The following is an 8532-nucleotide window of genomic DNA, read 5'->3' on the forward strand; positions in this document are numbered from 1 at the left end:
AAAAGCTCAAGTTTTTGTTTATTTTTAAAGCTCATGTTAAACACGATTTTTTTTTTACAGGCAACAGCACACGATATTCAACTACAATAAAACAGAGATAAGAACCCCGAGATACCAGCAATAAGGCGATTATATGGTCTAGTGGTATGACATTCGCTTTCGGATCGGAAGGTCCTGGGTTCGAGTCTCGTTAGACTCATAGTTGAGTCCTTAGAAAAGGCTCTTTACTCAGATTCTTTCACCGTGCTCAGGTGTAAAATGAGCACCTGGCCGTTTCTCTGTCAGAAAAAAACGTTACTCAACATGTAGGACGGGACATGACGCCTGTTAGGCGATATTACAATTTTTTCGGACAGAGACAACGCTGTTAACGCTCAGGTATTCATTTTACACCTGAGTACGATGAGAGAATGTGAGGAACGATGCTTTTCCAAGGACTCAACTATGCGCCGAGAGAGGCTCGAACCCAGAACCTTCCGATCCGAAAGCGAGTGTCATACCACAAGACTACACAGTCTTTCATTTTCTTTTCAATATTCGAATGTATCGTCTTGCAGAGCGAAAAGAAATTCATTTTTATCTAATATACACTTTCTTGCTATATCAATAAGTCATATCCAAGCATTATATTTTGATGTGTTGATATTAAAACTACAGACGCGCTTCTACTACTGCTTTGACAGTTATATTATTTACTATAGACGTCTATTGGTTTATAAAATTATGCTAATAACTTCCATTACGCTTATTTACCTTATTCGTATTGTGTGGATTTTACGTTTGTGTTTGAATAAAGATTTTATATTTATTTACACGTTCATTTATTGGGGTTTTGTTGTTTTAATTTATTCATTATTGTATGCTTTTTAAAATTGGCAAATGGTGAGACATGATCTCCGGTTAGAGTAAAATTGAACACACATTACAAAGAGTTAATGACGTTCATGTCAGACCCTGGTTCAATCACAAGAGAGGGCAAGTAATACATAAAAACACTGCTCCTACAAAACGTTTGAGTTTATAAACTATCCCAGGTGTTTAAAAATGTTATTCGAGGTCTCTTCTTCGAAAAAAAGAAATTCAATGACAGTTTCCTGTCGCCGACGGACATTCGTGGGGGCAGCCATTTTGAAGTGGCATAACTTGTCCAAATTGTACTGAATTAAAAAATTTCAACTTTTAGTTTAAAGAATAGGCTACATGTGTAAGTTTACTTGAGCCAAATATGACGTCACATGAAAAAGAAATGAACTGAGTGGGACATTTGTCCCATTACTTTTTGAATCACCTCCGTACGTACCTTGTGTAATTCAATTTTTTGGTTTCAGAGTGAGAGTACTGCATCTTATTTTCTAGTCTGAATATATTATGCTGGTCGTCAATAAAGATCATCAATCATCGCTCTTTTACATTCCGTAATCCTTAAAATCCGCCAATGAACCCGAAACCGCAGAGCGTCTAGTTGAACGGTGTGTTGTGACGAAGCTTCCGGGTGGGTTTGCGGCGGTGCACGAGTGCTGTGCGGTAAGGAATTTGCTGATTTGGTCGATCGTCATAACATAGAAGTGTGAGCACCATTAGAAGCTGCCAATGCATCCTGCTACTGAAATAGTTATGCCGCCTTTATGAAACCTATTCATTATTATTACTCCAAAGGACTGGTTACATACACACTCCAAAGGATTTAGGAACCAAAAGAGTAGAGGGTTTTGATGTAATAAATGTTCCTATTTCCTATTCTTATTTACATGACTGAATGAATATGGTTGCGCTGTCTCTATGGACGCTTGCCGTGAATGTGTTTTGTGTTACTTCGAGTGTGTCAGTCTGTTTCTAGTATCCAGTTAGTAATTTGTTTTCATAAATCTCTGTCCAGCAGTGCAAGTGTACTTAGCTTTTGGATGCCATCATGTGTGTTAAGGTGCTGAGGCAATTTGTGGAAATTTTACGTTTGCGAAATTGTTACCCCTCCCCTCCCCCCACGACCCCCCCCCCCCCCCCATCCAATTAACGCCACCCCGTAGAAATTTGAAGGCAACTTGATCCCCAAAACGTCAATTCTATATAAATAGGGGTTTTATCTGTTGATGTATTAATCTCACTATCCATATCCATACCATATTACGTATTCTGATAAACGTAAGCTTTTATATAGCGCAATACCCATTAAACTTTATAAATGGTCCATGACCAACTGCAATACGAATCATGTAGACTAGAACGAGACGTGACACCTGTTAGGCGATATTCAATTATTTTTTTCGGACAGATACAATGCTGTTAACAGCCAGGTACTCATTTTACACCTGATCACGATGAGAGAATGTGAGTAAAGAGCCTTTGCCCAAGGACATATCTATGCGCTGAGTGAGGCTCGAACCCAGGACCTTCCGACCCGAAAGCGAATGTCATACCACTAGACCACATAGCCGCTTCTTTTTTTAAAAATTCTGATAAACCAAATCGTTTTGGTCTCAAATCAACGTGCAAATATTTGCAGGTCTGATAGCCAAATGCAATTATGGGCTTGATTTTAACATTGTTCTAATGAACAATATTTTGCGTTAATTTAAGAGTATTTCCATAACAACAATGAGCCCATAACAATGTGGGTTATCAGACCTGCAAATAGGTTCACGTCGCCTCAAATCGTACGAGATTTTCTCCGTAATTACAGCAACCGTAAACAAACCCATAATTAGCCTTATGTAAATATACATTTATATAGTTGTATAACATAATAATGTAATGTTATATAACATATTTTTTTTTAAAAGATACTTGAATGCAGGGTGATATAGATAGAATAAAACCCGCATGTTTATTCGCAATGCATTTCCCAGGGACATAAATTATCGATTTATTTCTACTTGCACAATTTTTTAAAAATTCCCGGTCCTGTATTATAACAAAACGCAATAGGAAAGAAAAGTGTTGACGTCACACTTTCTACTTATCCGGTTCCAAAATCCTTGGAAGTGTGTATGTAACAAGTCCGTCTGAGGGCTAATAATGAATAGGTTGCATATTGTGAATCATAAGTTGGTTTAACCCTCTCCTTACCAACAACAAGAAAATCGTCACATTTGTTACCATACAACCAACATTTTTCTCATTCTGATATCATCTGGACATCACAAAATTTGAAGAAATATTTTTGTTACAATTAGATTATGCTGTGCTGTACAACTTGCTTATCTGAACGAAAAAATTTATAGCATTCACTTATTTCTTTTGAGTTAGAGTTTTTTAAAAATCAATTTTATGTTCGGTGGGTATGACGTTTCGGGGAAAATACGAAAATGGTCGGTAAGGCGAGAGTTAAATAATTTTAGTAGCAGGATGTATAGATAGAATGAAGTTGACGTCACCCAGGACTTTATTATTGTTTTTTTGCCATCCATGTTTATGAGTAATTCTCTATAAACTGTATTATCCAGACTATAAAAATTCAAAGTTACACATAGTTTTGTATGTTGGTCCGTTATACTTCCGGATGGCAATGTTGTGAGCTTAGCCAAGCGCATACTATCTATAGACAAATTTTGAGGATTACGGGACGTACAAGAGAGAAGATGGATCATCTTTTTTGACGACCAGCATACTATATTAACTCACTCAATCTTAGAGATTTTTGCTACTTTTCAAAATTGGAAAAATGTAGTTAAAATGAGCATGTACATAGATAGTTTTATTCAACTACCATGAACATGTGAAATAGCTTTGATACTACGACTATAATTTGTCTCAGAAAAAATGTAATAAATATGCACGGGGTAAAAGTAACCGGGGTAAACTACGGATAATATAGTCGGTGTTTGAGTTTAGACAAACAATGAATATAACAGTCAGTTTCAACAATGAACAAAATACCAAACACGGAACGTTTCGGGCTCAAACCCCTTCTTCAGCCAACAACAAACAAACAAACAAAAAAAAAAAAAAAAACAATAAAGACATAAATACATTACTAAACTCCAGTTAGACGACAGATATATTTTGAAGGCCTTCTCTGTAGAAAAATATTGGAAAGTGTGTATGTGTGTGCGTGCGTGAGTGTGTCCGTTTCCTGTTGTGGAGGAGAAAGAGCACGTGTATGTGTGTTATTGTGTGTATTGGGTTGAGGAGGGGGGTGTTTTATTGTGGGGGAGAACAAGCCTGTAGTGTATGTGTTTGAGTGTGTGTATGTGTGTGATTGTGTGTGTTGGGGGGGGGGGGGTATTGTTGGGGAGAACAAGCGTGTAGTATGTGTGTTTGAGTGTGAGTGTGTGTTTCTAAATATTGAGCTTTTATATAGAGCAATATCCACTAAACGTGCTCAAAGAGCTTTACAAAGGGTCCTCTATCAACAGCAGCACGTAACATAAAGATCTAGACATGACGTCTTTTAGGCGATAATACATTTTTTTCCCGACAGAGACAACGCTGTTAACGGCCAGGTACTCATTTTACACCAGAGTACTGTGAGAGAATGTAAGTAAAGTCTTCTCCAAGGACTCACGCCGAGTTTCTGATCCGAAAGCGAGTGTCAGACCACAAGGCCACATATTATAGATATTGTTGGGGGGGGGGGGGTGCGTCTCTATCTGTGTGTGTGTGTGTGTGTGTGTGTGTGTGTGTGTGTCTATGTTTGTAAGTAAATGAGTCAAACAACTAACTGTCGAGATAATGAAATACAAGACAGAATAGAAAGCTGAAATCCCGCCAAAATCCATCCAACAATTTGACTAGCGTGTGACAAGAAGCAACATTTCAATATTGGTCCAAAAATAACAACTTATTGATGCTATGCGTACTCATTTTACACCTGAGCACGGTGAGAGAACGTGAACAAAGAGCCTTTTCCAAAGACTCAATTATGCGCGGAGCGAGGCTCGAACCCCCGACCTTCCGATCCGAAAGCGAGTGTCATACCACACAGCCGCGCAAATTTATAACCCAATTAGCGGTCTAAAAAAAGCCCAATAAAATAGAGCTGGGTGACGTCATCGTCATTCATTGCATATAGAATACTTGAAACAAATTTGTGGCCAAAATTCTAAAATTAAATGTGTTTTTTCAGTGTGTAACATTTTAATATTACGAGGGCTCTTTCATAATTAACCGAAAAATGCCTGTAAAATCCGCGTTTTTTATGCTATCAACAAAATTCTTGCACGTGTTCATACCTTGACTCGTCCTTCATTTCTCTACGTAACAGCCAAGTCTGTCGACACACTTCTGCCAACACCGCACCATGGAATAGATACCCTCTCGGAAGAAATTTCCGTCAAGGTTTTGTAGCCATTTCCGCACATGGTCAACAAGCTCTTCATCGACATCAAAGCGCTTTCCTGCCAGCTCACGTTTCAGTGGCCCAAAGAGGTGATAATCAGATGGTGCGAGGTCTGGACTGTGTGGTGGGTGTGGCAAAATCTCCCATCCATATTTCTCTAGCCAACCTTGCGTCACTCGTGCTGTGTGGGGTGTAGCGTTGTCGTGTTGCAAAATGACCCCGTTGGTCAACTGCCCTGGGCGCTTTCTGCGAATGGCCTCCCTAAGCTTGTCAAGAGTTTGGCAGTACCTTGCAGCATTGATTGTTTCTCCAGGTTGTAAGATTTCGAACAGAATAACACACGACTGTCCAGAAAACAGTTCCCATTATTTTCTTTGCTGACCGCATGACTTTGAATTTCTTCGCGGCAGGTGAGGATGGATGTTTCCATGTCATCGAATCTTGCTTTGTTTCTGGGGTGCAATGGTGCAACCAAGTCTCATCACCGGTGACTATGCTGTCAAGAAAAGTCACATCGTACCCTAGAAAGTCTCCGCCGGCGTTGGCAGTATGCCCGTGAACCCTGCGTGAGCTCTTGCTTCTCAAAAGTTCCCTGCAGATGTCCAATCTTTGTTCTTTATGATTGTCTGTCAATTGCTTAGGAACCCATCTTGCGCTGACTTTTCTGTAGCCAAGTTCATCAAATACAATTCTATGGGCAGAAGTTTCCGAAATTTCAAGACTGCTTGCGATTTCATGAAGTTTCAACCTCCTGTCTTGACGAATAAGCTCATCAACTCGCTTCACATTGTCTTCTGACGTCGCAGTTATCGAACGCCCTCTCCCTTCCCTGTCTGTCAAGTCGGAATGGCCGGCTTCAAACAAATTACACCAGTGATAGACTTGTGTAACGCTTATAACATGCTCACCATATACACTCTGAAGTTCTTTATGAATTTTGGTAGGATTCAGACTTTTGGCGTTCAAAAAACGTATGACAGCTCTGATTTCCTCCTTTGACCAAGTTTCAAGGTGGGCCGCCATCTTTAAAATCGTCTAGAAATTCATTGTGCAAAATGATGCACTTCATAATTTCTGGGAATATCCGTAAGGAAATAAGGAATATCATGTCGTTTACAGAATTAAAAAATCTCCACTGGTTGCTGAGCAATGGGCATTTTTCGGTTATTTCTGAAAGAGCCCTCGTATTATAGGATGTTCATAGATTCTTTGTATTAACTAGTTAACTGTCGTAATGTGGATAAACACGTATTTCAAAAATTTGGCCATAAAACTCGTCCTTAAAATATCGATTGATTTAAATGACCCTTATCTTGGCATAAACTCTCAAACCTGGGACCTTCGCGAGGTCTTTTCTTTTTAAGTCCCAGGTATGAGAGTTTTGACAATTATGATTGTCATTTAAATCGATCGATATTGGAAGGACGAGATTTCTGGCCAAATTTTTAAATAAGTGTTTTTTTTTCTTCCAGATTGCGGCAGTCTTCTGGTTTAGGCAAACAAAAAACGATGTATAATTTTCATTTGTAAATATTCGTGATGGTTTAATTTGGCAAGATAAATAAACAGCTAATGAAAGGCCATGGAATCCAGAGACATAGATTTATACACCATCAGATGGCCAACGAGCGTCTGCGTCTATGTGGTTATGTGGTCGAGTGGTAGTGGTAGGTATGACACTCGCTTTCGGATAGGACAGTCCTGGGTTCGAGCCTTGCTCGGCGCATAGTTGAGTCTTTGGAGAAGGCTCTTTACTCTCACCTTACTCAGGTGTAAAATGAGTACCTGGCCGTTAACATCGGTGTCCCTGTCGGGAAAAAATGTAATATCGGCTAACAGGCGCCATGTCTCGTTCTACTAGCTATGCTCTGAGCACGTTTCGTGGATATTGCGCTATAAATAATCTCAAGTTTTTTTGTGTTTGTGTTTTTGTTGTTGTTTTTTTTTTTTTGGGGGGGGGGGGGGGGTAGGGGGGTTTGCGTGCAAAACTGTATAATATGTTCTAAAGTTAGTGACTAATTCATTGTTTTGTCGACAAAGAGGAAACCCGAAATGTCCTCATCATGTCTTTGGAATTGAAGCGTCTGTTCAGTTTTTACTATTATTTAAAGTTGTGTCCGTGTGATATGTTTATTCTCTCCTTTCTTAAGACTTGTCTTTTGACGTCAAAGGGTGCCGTAACAATCAGGTCGTTAACTTATAGCCTGACACTGACCACAAAATGACGTCAAAATCCCAGTCTTTGGCCACAAAAGAAAACAAATCGTGAGTTGTATTCAATAGTTCAACCAATGGGATTACTTGTTTCCTTGAGCTCTACTAATGACAACTCACTAGGCGGTGCAAAAAACAAATAATTACGTCAAAATGCCAGTCTTTTTGGGTTTCAGTGTCAGGCTATAACTTAACGATGACTACATGGCTCCAGTGTCAGGCTATAAGTTAACGATGGCTACGGTTCGACTCCTCATCGCCGAAAATGTTTTTACTTTCTATTTATTGTCCTCTGCCACGTCTCTACTCACTTCATTTCTTGGTGAGATTTCCCGTGAGTTTCCGCGTAGCCATCGTAAAGTTATAGCCTGACACTGACCAAAAAATGACGTCAAAATGCCAGTCTTTTGCCACAAAAGAAAACAAATCGCAGGTTGTATTCAATTGTTCAACCAATGAAATAACTTGTTTCCTTGAGCTCTACTAACGACAACTCACTAGACGCTGACAAACCTAAAAAATGATGTCAAACTGCCAGTCCTAGTAGTGTCAGGCTATATATTAACGTTTCCGTCCTTGTACGTATCTTTGTCAATAACCAAGGGACTGAAAATGCAGTCACTCACGAAAGGTCGTGCTTTTTACATGTATGATGTATTACTACACCAGAAGGCAGCGTTCAAAAGAGAAAATAGTGCTCATTGCGTACCTTGTAATTTTATATCTGTTGATGTGGTTATGTTGTCTTGTGGAATGACACTCGCTTTCGGATCGGAAAGTCCTGGGTTCGAGCCTCGCCCAGCGCATAGTTGAGTCCTTGAAAAACACCCTTTACTCACATTCTCTCACCATACCCAGGTGTAAATTGAGTACCTAGCCGTTAACAGTGATGTCTGTCGGAAAAAAAATTATATCCGACTAACAAGCATCATGTCTCGTCCTACATATTAAGTGTTGATCAGGGACCCCTTTTTAAGTGCCTTGAACAAGTTTAGTGGATATTGCGCTATATAAAAGATCAATCATTTTTTTTTTTCAAACTT

This window comes from Berghia stephanieae, chromosome 7, assembly GCF_034508935.2.
Source record: "Berghia stephanieae isolate SIO BIC M18660-M18661 chromosome 7, UCSD_Bste_1.3, whole genome shotgun sequence".
In the NCBI taxonomy this organism is placed as follows: domain Eukaryota; kingdom Metazoa; phylum Mollusca; class Gastropoda; order Nudibranchia; family Aeolidiidae; genus Berghia; species Berghia stephanieae.